The 21,535-nt window shown below is 45.8% G+C and overlaps 1 pseudogene; it reads left to right on the top strand.

The window, feature by feature from the left end:
* The first annotated feature begins 347 nt into the window (after positions 1-347).
* LOC118081653 (U1 spliceosomal RNA) lies at positions 348-543 on the top strand (annotated as a pseudogene).
* The last annotated feature ends 20,992 nt before the right edge of the window (positions 544-21,535 follow it).

Genomic DNA, 21,535 nt, shown 5'->3' with positions numbered 1-21,535 from the left:
CATTGGAATGGTACCACTGAGTATGTACCTCTGTATGTCTGTCTGCATGTATATGAACTCTGCCAAAACCACAAAGGACCATGTTTTCCTAGAAGCTCAAAATAGGCTTCTTTCTCATCCTACTGGATGCTGCTCCAAATTGAAATGGGGATTTCCCATTTCTGAACACAATATTGAATCATGCTAGCTCTAGATTCTTCACAGCTGGAAAGACCCTTTCTATTTGAAATTACTTTTAAAATGGGACTGTTGAACTTCAGTCTATAGGCCACTATCTGTTGGTTGACTTCTACTGCCAGCACTAGCCTACTGTCCACTCATTACCATTGTCAACTCATGGGGGTGTCATACTTACCTGGCAGGGGGATACACCTTGATCATGAAGGTGGTTTTCCCAGGGTGAGGCTCATCCATTGCACTGTGGGTGTGCTGACCCCTGCGATTTCCCCAAATGTCAAAAAAAACAAAACCCCAACAAACTCATGGGGGTGTCTTACCCCCCTTTAGTTGCTGACAGTGGAATGTGACTGGCATGTTGTTCTCTGGAGACATCTTTTCATTGACCACCCTAGATTATAGGGAGGTATTTAAGCCCTGTGCCAAACTAAGCCCAGTGTGAGCTAGTCAATCAACTTTTTGATGTGGCCACCATGTTAGTGACCAAGTTTTGATTGGTTCCCATTTGGCCCCACCAGAGCCCCCTGCCAGTGTTTGAGTTAGCACATGTGGCCTTAAGGTGAGGAGGCTGTGCCTGCAAGCCCTGCCCCCATACCAATGTGCAACGTTTCTACCTCGGACCTTCACATGTGGAACACAAAACGTGACAAGAGATTCAAACCACATTCAACTGAATTTGATTAGAAGCCTCCTGGCAGCTGATAACTGAAGATGTTCAGGGTTCATAGCTGCAGAGAGGGTTCTAACTGTGTCCAGCCAAACCCCTGAGTAGGGCTCCATGTCAAAAATATTTTCCTACAACCCTCACTGAAAAGGTGTGTGTGTGGCAAATGCCTCAGGTCACATTAGAAAAGTTATCTTCTTTTTTAGTGTTCATGTGGTGTGGCTGTAATCATGCAAATAATTTTTTTTCTTTCTAAAAGACAAGTTGAAAATGGAGTGCAACAATTTACCTTGTCAATGGCGGAAAAACGTAACTGTGTGGAAAGTGAAAGTATCTTTATTATAATTTCGTGTAAAAAAACAAAATCAGAATTTGACAATATGGAAACACCCAAATTTTCTGCTCATTTTCTTGAGCTCTGCATCTCTGAAAATAACCTTCAGATTTACATTAACGTTTCAGAAAAACAGCAGTCAGTTCTCAAGAGAGCCTGGCCGATTCCATTACATACCTCACCAGTGTCCAACTTGGCATTCTCAGGAGTCGCTGACAGATGTGGTTTCATGCCAAGCCAATAACTCCCTGCCATTTTCACATGACAGCGCAACTCATTGTTGGAGCAGAAGCTGTGATTTTCAAATAGGGAGCCATTTAATCAGCAAGCATTTGCCCACAACTTAATTTCCTTTGTCCGTGCATGGACTGCAACAGTGATGGTTGCCTTTCTCATTAATTTTACTGGATGTGAGGTAAACCTTACCTTTGTATTGAATGTGAATATAGTCAGTTGCCTTATAAATTGAGTCAAACCCTTGGTCCATCTAGCTCAGTATTTTCTACACTGAGAGGTTGCGCCTCTCCAGGGTTCCATGAAGGGGACATTCCCAGCTGTACTTGGAGATGCTGGGAATTCACTTTGGGACATTCTGCAGGCAATGTAGATCCTTCACCAGCGAGCTACAGCCCCGCTCTCTAGAACTTGCTGAATATTTCATGTTCGTCAGTGGTGAGTAGGCATCCCCCAGTACTAAATTTCAAGTGTTTGAGATGCATGTAGAAATGGGGTGGCTATGTGTCTTCCTAAACTGAGTGCTCTGTTGGGTGGTGTCCTCTGAAGAGCTTCTTGCCCAAGTCCAGTTTAGAAAGGAGAGTAGGGTTCTTGGAGCAGCACACCAGCTGTTTGGCCCTGGAAAGCAAACTGAATGAGCACACAAGTCACTTGGCCACACCCTTCCCCATTGTGCTAAATGGTGCTTCCATGTGCCCTGACTTCCACCATGGTGTTCTGTTGCACCAGAAGTAGTTTAGTCATGCTGGCCACATGACCCGGAAAGCTATCTGTGGACCCCATAGTCACCTTTGACTGGACTTAACCATTCAGGGGTCCTTTACCTTTACCTGTGATTATATGCATTTCTATTTAAAGTACAGTAACTATTTCTAAATTTGCACCTATCCATATAAATCTTCTTGTTTGGATTGCAAATTCATGTCCTCTTTTTTGGCGATGCATTTTTTGGCAATGTGTAAGTGGCCACCCTATGTAGAAACATGTCTAGTTAGCCCTGCCTTCTACTCCCAGGAACCATTTTTTCACTGTGACATCCCATGACCCCCTTCACATGCACATCAAGCCACAGGATCTCTGTTTTTTCCAAGGGTCTACACCAAGTGGCTGTATTGTGCATGTAAATATCTCAGCCACCTGTGTGACTTGCAGTGTGAGTTTTGGCATTCTTCTGAATAGGCTAGAACCCAGCTCAGTTGGAATGATCCACACCAATGGTCTTGCCTATGTCATTTAAGAATCCATACACACATCCAACAGCCATGTGGGTCAGAAAAGGAAGAAGCAGCTACCACTTAGCCCAGGGGTAGCCTGGCCTGTAGTGAAGTTAAAATGACAGGGGAAAAATAGAAACCTAATGTAATGACATTGCAACAGATGATAACATGCTTATTTCCAGGTACACCGAAATGTCATATAAATGGACAGTCAGACATTATTATTATTTTATAGTGATGGGGAAGGTGATGAGAGAGAGAAAGGACATGGAAATTGACGCAGAAATGTATTGGGAGCAATCACTGCAATTGCAAATATCAACCATTATGTGGAGAAAATTTGAGTTGAAACAGGCAATTTGCACTCTAGTCTCATAATAGCATGGAAACTGGCAAAAAAAAAAGCCTCCAGGAGAAATCTTACACATGTTACCTTCTGTAAATAGGCCATTATTATTTAAATTTTACTTTGAATACACTGGTGCTTAATTACAGGTAGGTAGCCATGTTGCTCTGACGTAGTCGAAACAAAATAATAATAAAAAATTCCTTCAAGCTCATACCAGTGACAAACTTAGTTGGTCTCTAAGGTGCTACTGGAAGGAATTTTTTTATTTTGTTTCGACTGGTGCTTAATGATGGTGACCCTAATCCAGGCATCCCCAAACTTTGGCCCTCCAGATGTTTTGGACTACAATTCCCATCTTTCCTGAACACTGGTCCTGTTAGCTAGGGATCATGGGAGTTGTAGGCCAAAACATCTGGAGGGCCGCAGTTTGGGGATGCCTGCCCTAATCCACCAGCTTCTTCCAAAATACACACAGAAATGCCCCTGTAGTAAGGTGAAGTCCAACTGCACATAGGCAGCAGCTAGCACTCTGGATACAGTTTGCTCCAAATTATCCTGTAACAGTGTCCCATTGCTTTCCGTAGTTGTTTCTTCTTTTTCTTTAATAAATAGCTAGTAGACTGGTGCAGGATGGGGGGGGGGGGTGGCCCAGATCAGGACCATGAAATGGGAGAAATGACTTTGCCCCTGCTGTGGTCCTGATCACAATCTCTCATGCCCCCTGCTCACATTGCTAATAACAATCACTGAAGGCAAAGAACAAAACAAATCCTATTGTGCTAGAGCAAACTACATGGCAAGCCTAAAACCATGCAGCAAGTTGAAGCCTAAGGTTGAGCCTTAATTGGATTTGAACTCATGTCTCTTTAAAGAAGTTCTATATATTCAAGAGCAGTCCTCAAAATCTATTATTCCAAGCAGATCCTCTGACACACCAAAATCACTGGGCTTTTGCTGCATTCAGTGCCTTGGGAGTTGCTGCCTTTGCCGTATATTTATCCCACACAAAAAATTGCCCTGCATTGCAATAATTTTCAAACTCCTGCATAAGAATTTTTTCCCCTTTTTAAAAAGCAAAATTGGAGTCACTTGACGCCTCTTGATATGTTCTCCTAAAAGGATCCAAAGGATCAAATGAAAAGATTAAAAATGAACAAACAGAAAATGAGGCTCTCATATGATGGATACCTCATTACCATTCCTTCATCCTCTTCTGTCCCTGACAATAAAGCATTGTCGTTCAAAGATTTTGAAGCTGGTGGATGATCTGCTATTCAAAACAGTTTTTGAGCTCCGCTCGAAGTCCTCAGCAACAAAGGACTTTGTGATTCATGAACTGGCTCTCCTCGTACCCCGATATCACATTCACCAATGTGGAACACGGAAATCTATATTACACGGCCAGGGTCAGGGAGAGAGAAAGAGAGCAGGCTGGCATTTTGATGGTGGCAATAGGAGGATGGCATGAAGACTATGCACAAATCCACTAACTCCCTAACTCCCTCTGGTTTGGGATCATTATCTCCCAGCCTCTGTTTTCTGCCTTTCAGTGATCATGATCTACTACTCAAGAATATAAGAAGAGTACAGCTGGATCACCCCAAGTGGTACTACAGCTTGTTTCCAGGACTGGCCAGCCAAATCTTTTCAAGAATCCCACAAGCAGGACAGGAAAGTGATAGCCTCTCTCTGTCATTTGCCTACCAGCATCTGCCTTTGAAACTACCCTTTGAAATCTCATGGCTTTCAATAGACCTACCTTCCATGAATTTGTATAATCCTCTTCTTTTGGCTGCAGTCCTGTGCACACTTACCTAGCATAAGCTTCACTGAACGCAATGGGACTGACTTCTGAGTAAGTGTCAATCGGATTGCAGTGTAGCATAATAATAATAATAATAATAATAATAATAATAATAATAATAATAATAATAATATTTTTACCCCGCCCATCTGGCTGGGTTCCCCCAGCCACTCCCAACAAAATATTAAAATACAATGGTCTGTTAAACATTAAAAGCTTCCCTAAACAGGGCTGCCTTCAGATGTCTTCTAAAAGACTGGTAGATATTTTTCTCCTTGACATCTGGTGGGAGGGTGTTCCACAGGGCGGGTGCCACTACCGAGAAGGCCCTCTGCCTGGTTCCCTGTAACTTGGCTTCTTGCAGTGAGGGAACCGCCAGAAGGCCCTCGGCGCTGGACCTCAGTGTCTGGGCAGAACAATGGGGCTGTAGACACTCCTTCAGGTATACTGGATTGAGGCCATTTAGGGCTTTAAAGGTCAGCACCAATACTTTGAATTGTGCTCGGAAACGTACTGGGAGCCAATGTAGATCTTTCAAGACCAGTGTTATGTCAAAGGTTATCCTCTCATCTTGTGGAAGTGAGTGTGGCTTTTGTGATTTTAAAGTGTGAATGACAGCACCTTGGCACATTTATTTACTTAGTCAATTTCAGCACCACTTAGCTACAGTAATCTCTCAGTGGTGTATATGGGGTTTTAGGTTTCTCTGTTCCACATTCTGTATCAAGTATAATGTTTGCTTTGATTTTATATTGGTTTTCATCTGTACTCTTATTGCTGAAAAGTGCTTTGGGGCCTTTGGTGAAAAGCAGCCTCAAAATCTTATTAACGACGAAAAATAAGATTTAATGAATATAAACAGTAAGGATGGTGGCAAGTAGCACTAAGGAGAAGACCAGACTGTGGAGGAAACAGATACTGGGTATATCTGTTGCTGTACAACTGTGTGTCCACTGCTGTAAAATCACCCTCTCCTCCTCCTCCTTCTCCATGCAGCATTAACCACAGAGGGAAATGGCTGCCTGTATATCTGGCCACATGGTGAGATAAGCTTTACAATATAAAACAAAACAAGTCACAATAATATCAAAATAAATAACACATGAACATGTATTCAATGCAAAACAATGCAAAGCGCAGCAGGCAATTCCCCAGCCTGACGAGTAGAATGTAAATACCCATAATTAACATAGTTATTTCACTGATTAAGAAACTCCCACACACAATAGTTCTGAACTCACATTTTAATAAACTATCATCAATGAAATGGTGGTTGCATGCTAAAGATGATAGCTGGTTACACGGTAAACATAACTGAGGTATGGCTAGCAAAAAATAATAATCTATTTTTAGTTAAATCTTTATCATGAACCATGCAGCTGTGGGATGTGAAAAACAAGAGCAGTCAAGTACAACATCCCTAGAGTGGACATAAAAGGGGATGTCTGGACCAGCCAGTTGGAACGTCCTGTTTCTCCTGGGCTGGGACAGACTTCCTCTACATGTGACTAGAGGTGGGCGTGGCCTCACCTGTGCAGGTAACAAAAGCATAGGACTGGCCGCCATCTCTCTCTCTCTCTGACTACATTTGTCGAGGAAGCAATATCTGCTTAGCCTATCTCTTATGGGATAGTTTCCAGGTGTATGTAACGTTTCTAAGCTAAGTCTGCCTTCTGGGATCCTATTGTGAACAGGATGATGTGTGAGTAAACCTTTTTATACTTTTATAGAAGACTGTCGTGTCTTATCTTTTATTGGGGAATAAAGAGGAAAATACCAGGGCAGCTGTTATAGAGGCTTTAGCGAGCCTGAGCAAATGCATCTGCTGTAAGTTTAAAAGGGGAATGTTACTCTGCTAAATTGTGGAGCTTGTTAACACAAGTTGGAAAGGCTGTGATCAAATAATATAGCTTCTCCTGCATCCCTGAACATTCCCACAGCAGCTACTATGAAATGTGAGGAAGATGAAGGCCTGGGGGACATTATCTCATTACAAGGGCTAGAGCCTACAGCATAGCTGTCAAGTTTTCCCTTTTCTCGCAAGGAAGCCTATTCAGCATAAGGGAATTTCCCTTTTTTAAAAAGGAGAACTTGACAGCTATGGCCTACAGAGAGCTGACTTTATAGGAGATTTCTATTCCACTTCTGCTGAAATGCATGACATTAAGTGAAGCGTGTAAGGCATAGCTGCCAAGTTATCCCTTTTTTTAAGGGAAATTCCATTATGCTGAATAGGCTTCCTCGCGAGAAAAGGGAAAACTTGGCAGCTATGGTGTAAGGGCATGGCAGCTGGCATTCATTTCTAATGGGGCAGCCCAGGAGAACGTCCCACCAGTTGCTGTGCCCCATGTGATCAGAACTAGCACTGGAAAACTTGGAAAGTGCCAATGAATGTAGTAAGTGTCCAACTGTTTCAACCTTCTGTGAGCAAACATGGAGAGGCAACAGTCAGCATGGACAAATTGTTGGGATGCTTTTGTGACAGGCAGAGATGAAGATTCACATTCAGCCGAGCCGCAACTGAATGGGTTGAAATGGCAAATGAGGGATGGCAAACGAGCCTCAGTAGCTTGCTGTTTGACTGGAGCAGGGCAAGATACAGGTATGTTTCAGCATCAGTGGGCCTCAGGAGGGCAGCAGTCAGTGGAGCACACAAGAAATTTCCAGTGACATCTCTGGCCTCATCCTCCCTCCATTTCCACCCGACCTGGACAGCTCTGTTTATGCCACCATCCCAGGAAACCTTGCTTCCTTTGCTTAACTTGACACCATGTCCCAATTGTGTCAACATGATGATGAGCAATATTATTCCTCCATACAAACAGAAAAAGAAAAGGTCGGGGACGCTGAACCAAAATCTTTATCATCAAATAATTTTTCTTCTCCAGGGGTGGTTGTGTGTGGCTGTATTTAACAATATCTGTATTTAAAACAATAACTACATGGTTCCGAAACAGTTTCATTTTCATTGTGTTAGATTGCAATCCTGGGCACACTCGCCTAGGACAAAGCCCCATTGACCTGGGTGGGGCCTCCTCCTGAGCCATAGGACTATTAATCATTATGGAACCCTGGGCAGTGTAAGCCCTCTGTGGAATGCCTCAAGTACAACCATTTTAGGCCCTGGGGTGGTGCCCTAGAAAACGGAAAGGTTTAGTCTCAGGGTGGGAGGCGGTTCTGAAATTTTAAGGAGAAAGAGAGAAAGCGAGAGACTGAGAAATGATGACATTTCAAGCACTATGATGCCACTTCAAACAACCATGGCTTCCCCCCAAATAATTACGGGAGCTGTAGCTTGTGAAGGATGATGAGAGTTGTTAGGAGGCCCCTATTCCCCTCGCAGAGCCAGAGTTCCCAGAGTTCCCAGTGAAGAGGGGATCGCTTTTTGAGCCACTCTGCCAACTGTACATCTAGGAGTGGATTAGGGATCTCCTCACAACTCTCAGCACTCTTAACAAACTATGGCTCCCATAATTCTCTCTGTCTAAAGTGGTATCATAGTGCTTTAAATGTGTGGCGGGGAAGCTGTGAAGAGACAGGAGGGAGGCGGCTTTCCTCCCTCATACAGCAGCCATTTTTCAGCACCAGCTCCACTGCCAGCATGAGGTCTACACCTGTGACTCAAGACTGTGGAGCCAGCAGCCCTCTGGATTTAATGGTCTTATTGCTTATGGCAATCCTGCACACTCTGCAGTGTGGGGCCTACATGGACTGCAGCCTTCACATGCCTGCTTTGAGCCCCTGCTTTGAGCCAGGATTTATTTTAGGGGAGGCAGGCGTTATGTTAGGGGGCCCCAGAACTGAGTTATCTGTGGCACAACTGGACAGTTAGTTAAGTATTTTTATTTATTTACTTGATGAAGGGGGGCAGCTGCCCCCACCTGCATCTTCCTGGCGACACTCATGGGACTGGAAGACTCTGAAATGCTCACAAGTGCCTTACTCCTCCACTCTTACTTTGCTGTTTAGAGACTCGGCTTAGAATTGTACACACCTGTTGTCTTGGCTTAGAATTGTTCCTCCTGCTCCCATACCCTCCAACTGCCCCCATTTTACCAGGACAGCCTGGCTTCCATTTGGATCCAGGAATATCCCGCTTTCCCCCTCCAGAACTGCTGCCAAGCTCAGGGATGATGATGATGATGATGATGATGATGATGATGATAAATTTCTACCCTGCCCATCTGGCTGGGTTTCCCCAGCAACTCTGGGCGGCTTCCAACAGAAGATTAAAAATACATTAAAATGAGCCTCTCCATGGCCTCTGAAGCTGGCCTCCTCCCTTTTGCAGCTCCAAGTGGCTGCTGGAGAGCATGCAGAAGAGGAGAACCGCACCACTGCCACCACCAAAGCCTACCTCCCCAATGATTAGTGAGAACTAGCAACTCAGGCCCATCTACTACAGGCCCATCCACTGTAGGAGCCAACAGAATCACTGGCGTTGCAAGCATGATCTCACTGCAGGGGCTGCCTTCGCCTCCCTTGCAGGCCAGAGCCCAGTGGCAGAGAGACCCAGTGCTCCCTCTCCCACCACCACTGCCACTCCTTCTCTCCACCGCTGCCACCTCCAGGTCAGGCCTGACCCAGGAGAGGAACTGTGGCCTGGCAGCACTGGGTCAGCAGTAATTTTGCATGCCAGAGACCAGTAAAGAAAAGGCGCAGTGCTGCCAGTGTTGTCGTTCTGCCTATCTCCTGCTGCTATCCCCAGGTCAGGCTTGACCTGGGAGTTGAGCTGTAGCCTGGTGGTGCTGGGCCAGCAGTGATCTCGTGCACCAGAGCCCAGTGGAGGCACAGTGCCCCCACTGCCCCCACTGTGTCTTCTCTCTGCCACCCCTGGGTCAGACCTGTAATCATTCCTGTAAGCAGCAGAAATGCCTCTGTTGAGACTGCCCTACCAGGGCAGCCACTCCTGGACTAATGATAGTGCTGAGTTTTGAATGGGGATGAGGTGTGTGTCCCACTGGGGATGTAAACAAACATGGGAAAGGAACTACATCTATCACAATTCTAGGCAGCTCTGAACAGCCAAATGAAAGCTAACCCAGTCTTTCAAGATCACCTCCATGTGAAAGGGAAGAGAGGTGACATGAAAAAGAAAGACGGCAACAGCAACAGGAAAGCATCACAGTATGGCCAGCCCATCACAAAACTGTGGGAATGTTCAGGGAGGCAGGAGAGGATATATTGTTTAATTGTATCCTTCCCAACTTGTGTTAACAAGTTCTACAATTTAGCAGAGTAACATTCCCCTTTTAAACTTGTACAGCTGATAATGTTTGGCAGGCTTGTATAAGTTTCTAAAATAAGTTTCCTGGTAATTCCCCTGTATTCCCTCATAAAAAGAATAGACACGACACAGTCTTGTATAAAAGTATAAAAGAGTTTACTCACATTCTGTTCACAGAAGGATCCCAGAAGGCAGATTTAAGGTTCAAAATATATACACGTGGAATCTATCCCATAAGGAGATAGTTCCTTTGTCATCTCAGGAAGGAGATGTTGCTTCTTCGAGGAATTGAGTCAGAGAGAGAGGTGGCTGCCTCACCTGTCCTAGTTTGTTACCTGTACAGGTGAGGTCATGCCCACCACTGGTCACATGTAGAGGAAGTTTGTCCCAGCCCAGGAGGAAACTGGAAGTCCCCTTTTTATGTCCACTCTAGGAATGTTGTATATGACTGCTCTGTGTTTCACACCCCACATAAACAAGTTGAGATTTAGATCCTATGTGGATGACAGGTCTATCAATAGCTGTTAGTCATGATAGCTAAATGAAACTTCAAAGATGGGTACCTCCATATATGTCAGAGACATAGAATGGTAGAGGGTTCTAGCTTCATGCTTTGCCTCGGTGAGTTTCCGATTAGCTAGGGGAATGCTGGAGCAGATCTGTCCTTAGTTTGATCTAGCTGGAAATTCTTTATTTAGTCTTATTGGTTGGTGTGCAACCAAAACATACTACACATCTAGTAAAGCCCTATTTTAAACAAAAACAAAAAGCAAAGCTCATGCTTGTATCAGCTGAGAATAACCTAGTCTTAGAGCATTATGCTCCCTGTTAAAGGTACCTGATGCCTACTCTTTGTCTTCAGCACAATTCGATTTTCAGAACTGTCTAAGCATATTTGAACACAAATTTTCCACTAAATATGTGTTTCAAATTAATGGGAGATGTGCTGAAATCCCTTAGGGTGCTTTGAAAAACTCAATCAAGAGTTAATCAGCTAGAACCACTTATAATTTGATCAGCCACATCTGCTAGCCTACTTCTACCATGAAATCTTAATGTTACAGGATAAAATTTGGCTGAATCTAGAAAGATCAAGATGTCTGATCTGAGATGCTGTCCTTGATGAAGTCCAATACACTGAATACAACTAATCTAACACACCACTTTGACTTCTGCCTTGCAGCTAAAACAAGGGAGTTTGCTAGCGGATATATAACTGTGCAGAATACACTCCATCCCAACTGTATTTTTTCCATGTACCTCAATCATGAAAAAGAAGCATACTTAGCCACTTTAAATTTCATAGAATCATAGAACTGTAGAGTTGGAAGGGATTCCTGAGGGTTATCTAATCCAGGCATCCCCAAACTTCGGCCCTCCAGATCTTTTGGACTACAATTCCCATCATCCCTGACCACTGGTCCTCTTAGCTAGGGGTCATGGGAGTTGTAGGCCAAAACATCTGGAGGGCCGCAGTTTGGGGATGGCTGATCTAGTCCAACCCTCTGCAATGCAGGACTCTCAACTAAAGCATCCATGACAGATGGTCATCCAAACCTCTACTCAAAAACCTCCAAGCAAGGAGAGTCCATTCCACTAGAACAGCTCTTGCTATTAGAAAGTTCTTCCTAATGTTTAGTCAGAATCTCCTTTCTTTTAAGTTGAATCCATTGGTTTTAGTCCTACTCTCTGGAGCAGAGGAAAACAAGCTTGTTCCACCATGTGGCAGCCCTTCTGGTACTAGAATATGGCTATCATACATCCTCTCAGTCTCAGGCATGGTTTCCAGAAGAATGATTGATGGTGTTGAGTATGTTTAATCTAGAAAAGAGGTGACGGAGAGGAGATGTCCCCAAGCCCCACTGCCTGGATGTCTGTAAAGGGGAAGCTAGGTGCAGTTTTCACACATTCTGAATTATGTGTAACGAGTTTGCAGTCATGTGGAAGCTGTACATGCAAAGCCTTTTCCTTTGCATATATCTGCATTGGTGCTTGGATATCCAGGGGAGAGGGCAGAGTGTGTGTGATTGGGCACAAGTTCACAAATCGCCATTCCCACAGGCTGGAATTAATTATCAATCTTACACATTCTTGATCAAGTGTAGGTCCTACTGAAATTTCTGATGGGTGGCTCAAGTGTCTTAGGAGGTACTCCACACATTGTCAAAGTCACGAGAGAATAAATGACCATTCTATATAACATATTTTGTTTTAATTTGTAAGGCACTTTAGTATCCTAAGAGATGGAGAGCAGTTGAAAAAGGAAATGAATTGTGCACAGATAAAGGACCTGAGCCCTGACATTGGAAACCCATTGTGTGACTGAGCATCATTGGGTTAAATAATATATTGAATTGATTCAAGTCATGAGAAGAGTAGACTCCCTGGAAAAGACCCTGATGTTGGGAAAGATGGAGGGCACAAGGAGAAGGGGAGGACAGAGGATGAGATGGTTGGACAGTGTTCTTGAAGCTACGAACATGAGTTTGACCAAACTGCGGGAGGCAGTGGAAGACAGGAGTGCCTGGTGTGCTCTGGTCCATGGGGTCACGAAGAGTCTGACACGACTAAACAACAACAACACTACAAATAATTTGCTTGCCTTGTTTCTCCCGTTTCTCTCCTATCTGCTGCTCTGGGTAGCACAGCTTTGGAACTCCAGAAGCTCTATAATCGACAGGTTTAAACAGGTCATCTGTATTGGTAGGGGATATTAACAACAAAATTACTTACCCAGCACCCACCCCAATTAGAATGGTGAAGAAAATTTGGAGTAGCCAGATTTTTCCTTTTCCTTTTTACAGCGATTGTATATTGAGTTCTGTACTGGTGCTTAAAACCAAACCGCACGCCTAGCAGCTGCTCAGAGAGACAATGTTGTTCAAATCTAAGTGGATGCCTTCTGCAACCGGCAGTACAGTAGTTGATACCGGTACTTCTAGTAGTTCTAGTAAAACACAAGAAAAATCCCAGAAGCCAAAGTTACCCCTCTTCTCTCCATGGTGCTGAACAGCGGGTTGAGCATCCCTGTCCCAGAAAGTTCACAATCTATTAGAAGAATGTGCTTTCCTTCTTCGAAATCAACACAAGGTACACTGTTCCCGGGGTCCCGAATCAGTTCATCAGAGGATAACAGGTGGGTCTTCTTTTGAAGCAGCAGAGAATAAGCCGATGGACAGCAGCATAAAAATTATTTGAAAGGGCAACAGAAAAGACCCGAAGAGGAGGCAGTCTAAGGCAGGCTGGAGACGTCGCCTGCCTCCGCCGTGCAGAGAACAGCCCAGTTTCCGAGAGGCTCGCCATCCCTTCTTCCCGCAGCCGTCTCCGCCTCGCCGGCGGTTCCCTCCGCTCCGCCCGCATCTCTGCGTAATGACGCGCAGGGAGAGCAGGCAGGCAAGCAAGCAAGCCTGGGAGCAGCAGGAGGAGGAAAAGGAGGTGGGCAGAGCGCGAGCGGGAGGCGGAGAGGAGCCGACCGAGCATTTAAAGCGGCAGCCCAGCCTCCCCTTTGCCCAGTAGCGAGCCGAGGAAGGCAGGCAGGCAGGCGAGCGCGTCCGAGAAGAAGCGCCTACGGCAGCAGCCCGGAGCTGGACCTCCCCGCCCCACCGGACCATCCCTAGCCCGCCCCTCAGTAAGTCCTCGCTCGCTCGCGGCAGGAGGCGCCCGGACCCCCGGCGGACTGGCTGGCTGACAGCTGCTGGAACAGCGGCGAACCCTCCTTCCTGCTCGTGGTAGCCTGGGTGCTCAACATGCTCCAGCCGGGGAGGCTGTGGCAGCTGCTGACTTTGATGAAGTTGCCCTGGTGCCTGCTGGAGTTCCTGCTGTCAGCGGTGGCGCAGGGCCAGGAGATGTACGCCCCGCACTCCATCCGCCTGGAGGGCGACATCACCCTGGGCGGCCTCTTCCCCGTCCACGCCAAGGGCCCCACCGGCGTGCCCTGCGGGGACATCAAGAAGGAGAACGGCATCCACCGCCTGGAGGCCATGCTCTACGCCTTGGACCAGATCAACAGCGACCCCGAGCTCTTGCCCAACGTCACCCTGGGCGCGAGGATCTTGGACACCTGCTCCAGGGATACATACGCGCTGGAGCAGTCGCTCACCTTCGTGCAGGCGCTCATCCAGAAGGACACCTCCGACGTGAGGTGCACCAACGGGGAGCCGCCGGTCTTCGTCAAGCCGGAGAAAGTGGTGGGCGTCATCGGGGCGTCGGGCAGCTCTGTCTCCATCATGGTGGCCAACATCTTGAGGCTCTTCCAGGTAGGGCGCTCCGCGGCGGCTCCAGCATCAGGTTGTTGGCGCCAGAAATGGCCAGAGAGCAAGCCCTGGCACGCGGGCTGGCAGGGAGTGGTGCTGAAGGAGAGCGCCAGCCGCGGGCATGGGAGAGAGCAGCCCCAGCAATGGAAACCAACCACCCAACTTGGCATTGTGCTGTAGAATCACTAGATTCGAGATCCTCCTTAGGACCAGGATGTCCAGCGTTAGATAACCCACCCCATCCCACTTCCCTCCTGCAGGCAGTTCACACGCTCCCATCCCCTGGGGAGTTTGCTGCTCTGCTCTTTCCCTTTCCCAGCGCTCCCATCTCTCTTTTCCCAGCCGCCTCTTCCCTGCCTCCCTTCCAGCACGTATCCTCGAGATTTTTTTCCTGACACTCTCTGGATTTATGATCCCATTTTCAAGAATCAATCAGTGAATCAAGACGACGGAGGGGGGAGACGCAAGGCGATGATTTCAATGGGTTTGCATTAGAGTGAAATATGGCTTGGCTAAAGGCAACCGGTTCCCCGCCAAGCTCTCGGTTCAGCGATAGAAAGAGGCGAGCTGTTGGGTGAGGAGGGGGCAGCTTCCACGAAACCGCAAGGAAGCAAGCCCCCACTTTTCGGCTCTGGAGCTGGAGAGAATAACCTTTCTGGTTAATACGAGAAAGAAGCTTATTTCATTTTCATTTATTTGTGTTCTAGTCTTTATAAATTGGAGCGGGAAGGGGGAGCTGAACTTCGCTCGATTATTTTTCTGCTGGTGTACCAGTTTGGGTCTAATATTTGTTTTACAAAGTAGGCAGTATTCAAACCAGAAATGGGGGTGACTGAAATGCGTTTTGCAAAAGAGGTACACAGATGCATCCCCCATCCTGAGCCATCTGAACGCCTTGAAATAGCAATAACGAAGAACAGTCCGTTTCTGTCAGTCTCGTCAAATTCAGCAGCAGAATCATCCTAAGAAATGCTAGGACAGCAAAGGGTGAAAGATGGGCGGAGGAAGCGAGATTAAAGGATGTCACCGTCGTGTGTCTGCCCCCGCGCGCGCACGTGTGTCGCTGCGACGCTTTGCTTCCGCGTGTATTTATCTCTCTTCTCTCCCTTGGTTTTTCCCCTTTCCCAAATTGAACTTCCCCTGCGGGCGCTAAAGCCCAGTTCCAGCGGTTCACCGGCCCGCAGTTGCGTCGAAGCATTCCCCAAACCAAGTCTCTTTCTTTGATACGAAGTTGTGCTTCAGTATTTGGAGTTAAAGCCGCCCTCTTCCAGAAAACAAACCAACCCATAATAATAACAACAACAACAACAGCGAGCCCCCTCCCGTTTGCAAAGTGTCTACGGTCTCCCTGGGTGAGACGACTGGATGTCTGGTGAACAATCCAGACTCTCTGGTACTCAATGGCCTTTGTATCCACCGGAGTGGGAAAGAGCTGGCATTTAATTAACCCAAAGCCAAGGCTTAGTCTGTAAGGTTTGGGCAGGGAGGATGCCTTTCTGTTTTTTTTTAAAAAAAGAGAAAAGAAGGCAATGATTTATAGCCTTGAACTCTGATTGGGTTCCAAATAGGAGGACTTCAGCAGATCAGGAAAGAAAAGCATTTGAATGTAATAAAAGCCGAAAGAAAAGGAGGAATGGGGGAACGGGGCGAGAAAGAGTGGGGGCACTTCTCCGCCGTCCGCCCTCGCAACACCCTGTAATTTCGCGTCTAATTGCCACAGGGCAACTGTTCCGTGGAAGGCGGAGCGCAGAGAGGGAGCAGGTTGCTTTCGCTGCTGAAAGCGACTGGGGAGGGCAGGCTGGGCTGGGTTGCCCCGAGCGGAGCGACGCCTCAACTTGTGGCCCGCAGCGTGAAGTTGGGATCCGCCACTTGTCCTCTTTTGGTACCGTTGGTCCAGCGCGGATTCCCCATCCCTCGTTCTCCCAGCGGGGCTGCCTTTCCTGGCTGCGTTTCCTGAGGCGGCGATCGCCCTGCTCTGCTGCTCTTGCCTAGCCTGGAGGCGGTGTGAGGAGGGAGAAATCTGGTGGTGATCCGGTTTTGCCTCTGGGCTCCGTGGCTCTGCACTAGGTGGGAAGAAGGGAGGTGCCACTGGATGTCCTATTCCTGGATCTTCTTTCTCATCCGTTTTCCCCAAGCCAGAAGGAGGAGGATGGGAGGGCTCAGCCGGATTTCCCGTTGCTTTTGGCATCTGAGCTTTGCAGGCATCTCTCCAGGAAGAGCTTGCTTGTTCAGTGCGGAGCTTTACACCTCCCCAGTGAAACTGCCAACTTGGGCTTCCCAACTGCTGCTTCCCAATGATGACACATGGAAGGAGTGGCAAAGCCATCAGCAGCCAAACCAGGGCTCTCAATCTTTCATAAATTCTCCTTTCCCATTCCATTTTTCTCCAGAATTTCAACTTCCCCACAGACAAATCCCACCCCGTTCTATGGCAACCTGGGCACACTCCTCTCTAGCCCTTTTGAAGACCACCAAGATTCCATTGATAGCTGCTTCCCTATCATAGCTGCCAAGTTATCCCTTTTTTAAAGGGATTTTCCCTTATGCTGAATAGGCTTCCTTGTGAGAAAAGGGAAAACTTGGCAGCTATGTTCCCTATGCAGATTCCATAGATAGCTGCTTGCCTATGCAGCTGGACTGCTGTTCTGAACTGCAGTTCTATTAGGACATTTCCCCTAATGCTTTTGACCATATTAGCCACCCTGCATTTTAAAGACAAGGTGAATTAATTGCTTTCAATGCTCTTCCCTCTCCCTCCCTCTCCCTCCCTCCCTCCCTCCCTCCCTCCCTCCCTCTCTCTCTCTCTCTGCATCGACAACTCTTCTCTTTCTCTCATGACAAATGCACAGCACACTGTAGTGCACAATCCATACACCTGGTCCATATCATATTCTGAAGGATATAGCAGAGTTCCTGCTTGAGACACACATCACCCTATGATGGATTTGTGCCTGTAATTGTTTGGTCCCTCTATTAGAAAGACAACTTCTTAGCATTCTAGTTTCCAGCCATCTAGAGTGGCTGTCTAATCACAACTGTAGTTTGAATTGAAGTAAACTGGTCACAGAATGGCAGAAATCTTTTTTATTATTATTTCACCTGCTTTTTTACGTTATTTACAGGTACATTCGGTATTTATTTATTAAAATGTTTAGATTCCACCCTTAGCCTAAAGATCTCAGGGCAGATAACAGTAAAATGTCATAAGATCACTATATGCATTACAATAGAATCACAAACCACACACAAAACCACAAAATCACAAACCATGTTATACTTTTTCAGCTATACAACAATGTTGCTGTTGGTGGAAGGGCAGCAGCACAGCACCATCGGACTGTGCAGGCTGCTCCACATTGCACATTTCAAAGGGAGCACAGCTCTCAACAACAGGCCATTCACCTTAATCCAAAACAAGGGAACCACTCAGCCACAGCATCTCCCTCTTAACAGGATTCAGTTTTCTGGCCTTCATCCAGCCCATTGCAGTGGCCAAATATTTATCTAGAACTTCTACAGCCTCATCTAACTCTGGTCAGATACTGGTTGCATTCAATTCCAAATCATCTGAAGACTTCACCCAGCAGTTTCATATAGATGTTGAATAGCACTGTGAACAGAACAAAACCTTGAGGGACTCCATGGATCAACTGTCTTGGGGCCTCTGATGGACACCCGCCACTACCCTGGGTCCCGTACCACCTGGGAAGGGAACATCTGGCCACCACAAAGTATACTTCCCTGAGGCCTCTCAGGGTAGCATAGCTTACGTCTTCTAGCTTTGGAGGTGTTAAAGTGACATAAGACCACAATAAGTTTTTGAAACTAAATCTGAAACTATATGGTGTTTTAAGAAAAATATATTACAAGGAAAATTTCACAGAAAACTAGCATAACCCAAATGAAGCAAAAGACAAACAAATGGTTAAACACAACCCTCTATCCCTAAGTGCTAGTGCATTCCCTAAAGTGAGAATCATACACTTATTTGTTGTCCTGTACAATCACAGTACATATTTCTTACCACCATTCTCTCCCAGGCATACAAAAACTTTGATGCCTCAGGAACTCCACCTTAAATCACACACCTTCAGGCTACCTCCCTGTAGACTTTCCCTATCCACCCCCTGGAAATCACAGACTCCACCTACCAGGTTGTGGGCAGCAGGAAGTATTGGAGCCTTTTAGTTTCCCCATTCTCAAGAAAAGGGACATGTCATAATTCAAATACACAATGGAGTTCTACTGCCTTTTTTTTTTTTTTTTTTAGCCTCCTGGTACAGCGAGTTAACCCTATAGAGTGGTACCTTGGTTTCCAAACACAATTGGTTCCGGAAGTCTGCACTTAACCTGAAGCATACTTAACCTGAAGAGAACTTTCCCATTGAAAGTAATGGAAAGTGGATTAATCTGTTCCAGACGGGTCCGCGGAGTACTCAACCTGAAGCGTACTTAACCCAAGGTATGAGTGTAATTGGTTCCGGAAGTCCATACTTAACCTGAAGCGTACTTAACCTGAAGTGAACTTTCCCATTGAAAGTAATGGAAAGTGGATTAATCCGTTCCAGACAGGTCCGTGGAGTACTTAAAATGAAAATACTCAAACCGAGGCATACTTAAACCGAGGTATGGCTCCCCAACTGAACAGACAATAAAAATATGCATTCCCATATAATACTCAATAATACGTATAAAATCAGAGTCCATAGAAACCACCTGTTTCAGTACTATCTAATTTCTTCACAGGCCCAAACAGAAATCCCCAAGTGCTACATGTTGAACTGGCTATGTAGGTAGGAGTAGGACCACTGTGCTTCCAGTTCCCAACCTACAGAGCTATACTGGTGAGATACATTAATTATGATTACAAAAACCACTGAGAAATCCAGGAGCATCAACAGTGTTACATTTTTCTTGCTTTTCTCCCATAGAAGATAACCTGTCAGGGTGGCCATGGCTATTTCGATCCTAAATGAGTGCCTGAAGCCAGACGGAAATTGGTCCAGAACAGTTGCCCTCATCCAGAAATGCCTGAATCATTGCAATAATGCTTTAGGCTTTTCCATAAGCTAACACAACAACAGCAGCAGCAGCAGCAACAGCAACAACAACCCTAATATTACAGAGTAATTCAATTTCTAAAGCAATCCATCTTCCCTGAAATAATGAAAAAGTGTTTGGTAAGTCTTACCACATTTGATGATCTTACATAATATGGCACAAAGGCAGCCACTCCCTATCCTCACCACATCTTCATATTTTAACGCTTGGAAGGAAGAGAATAAGTGTAGCACCAATGTTATGGAAAACGTTGCTCTTTACTCTCCTGCCTAAAAGTTTCCCAGTCCGAATGCTGTAAAAAGTGAGCCAGACCTATGTGAGCAAGACACTTTAAGAATATTTGCAAAATATGTGTATTCACGGGGTTGTCTATTGATGCTAGGGTATATGTTGTATTCTGTATAGTGGACTAGACTGTGGCAGTTGGTTGCATTGCATCTCATGAAGGTAGTGTCTAAATACAACAGGTCGTTGAGGCAAGATGGCTGCATTTTTCAGTTTCTAAATGTCATGACACATTGAGCTAGCTTGCAGAATTTGATTTAGGATGCTGAATCAGGCTCATAAGTGACACTTACTCCAGCACTCAACAGCTGAAGACAAAGACACATGAAAGAATTAAGATTTAACCAGTCACTCACCATCACCAGTGATTTAGAAGGGACACAGAAACCAACCACAAGTCTGAACCAGTAGGATGGAGTGGCTATTATTTGTGTAGTGGGTATTATTGTGTGTGTGTGTGTTGTTTACACATATATGTATACAGGTTATATGTACTAAGTATCAGGGCTTAGAAGGAACATGTGGATATAAACAGGGCTTTTTAAAAATCATCTTATTATTTCATTATTTTTTTCTTCTTGATTTCTATGCAGAAACATTACTAGTGTGTCTTCTAGTGAAACAGAAACAAAATGAAATGAAACAAAATTAGGACAATATGTACAGGATAAAATACATGTGCAGATGAGCAGTAGTATTACCAATTTTGAAATTCTAGCTTACATCTCACTAGGTGTGTGTGTGTGTGGGAGCCATGGGGTCACGCTGGCTAGAGTTGTCCTCCAACTCCCAGTGCATTGTACTGGTCACATCTTCCACAAACTGCTTATTTGACAGCTGTGTAAAGGGGCAGCAGCACATACATACAGATGTATGTACACAGGACTCTTCTACAAGAAGAGGAGGAGGAGGAGGAGGAGTTTGGATTTGATACCCCTCTTTATCACTACCCTAAGGAGTCTCAAAGCGGCTCACAATCTCGTTCCCCTTCCTCCCCCACAACAAACACTCTGTGAGGTGAGTGAGGCTGAGAGACTTCAGAGAAGTGTGACTAGCCCAAGGTCACCCAGCAGCTGCATGTGGAGGAGTGGGGAAGCGAACCCGGTTCGCCAGATTACGAGTCCACCGCTCTTAATCACTACACCACACTGGCTCTCCCTACAAGAGAGGGAATCCTGTGCCAGCTGGAATTGCCCCTCACGTGGAGCAGCCCCACACACCTGTACTACACATAGCTAGCCAATGTGAATCCTGGTCAGCATAGCCTATGTCAACTGTGAGGAAGTGACACCCACACCTACACCTGCATTGAAATCATGTGAGAGGTAGCATCCTTTTTGCCACACATTAGTGTGAATGAATAATGGAAACTAGGGCAGAACAAGACTAATTCCAGTTCTTAGCAGATTGATGGTTGAAATAACAGCCGATGGCTTCAGTCTGGGACATAGCTTTTTGGTGTAGGCAGAACCTGCCTCCTTACCTAATATTCCACTACAATGTATAATGGAAACTAGTTCCTGAGAGAATTAGCAGGTATAATGTATCTCTGACTACACCACTGCATCTCTGGAAGTGGATCTCAGTGGATCTCTGGAATCTCAGCAAGTCAGGGCTTGGTCTCTTGCATTGATACAAAACCACCTCAAGAACTCAATGTCAGTTTTACAGCATCTCTGGGATCTATGGTACATTTCACCTGCTTTTTCTCTTTGTGCATTGGGTTCCAGTCCTGCCTATCACTTTTGAACCTTGTGTTGTTAAGCTAGATATGCTATTCAGGTAAGTGTGTGTGTGTTGGGCATTGGAGAATCTGGATTTGTAAGAATTGGGTGAAATGTGTATATATGACCTTACAAAGAACCTCTCAAAATATGAGAGGGTGTACAAGTTGAAATATGTCTGGGAGGTACCTAAATAAGGACAGAGC

The sequence above is a fragment of the Zootoca vivipara genome, chromosome 2, assembly GCF_965207765.1.
Source record: "Zootoca vivipara chromosome 2, rZooViv2.hap1.1, whole genome shotgun sequence".
Lineage (NCBI taxonomy): Eukaryota > Metazoa > Chordata > Lepidosauria > Squamata > Lacertidae > Zootoca > Zootoca vivipara.
This window is presented reverse-complemented; position numbering and strand designations above follow the sequence as displayed.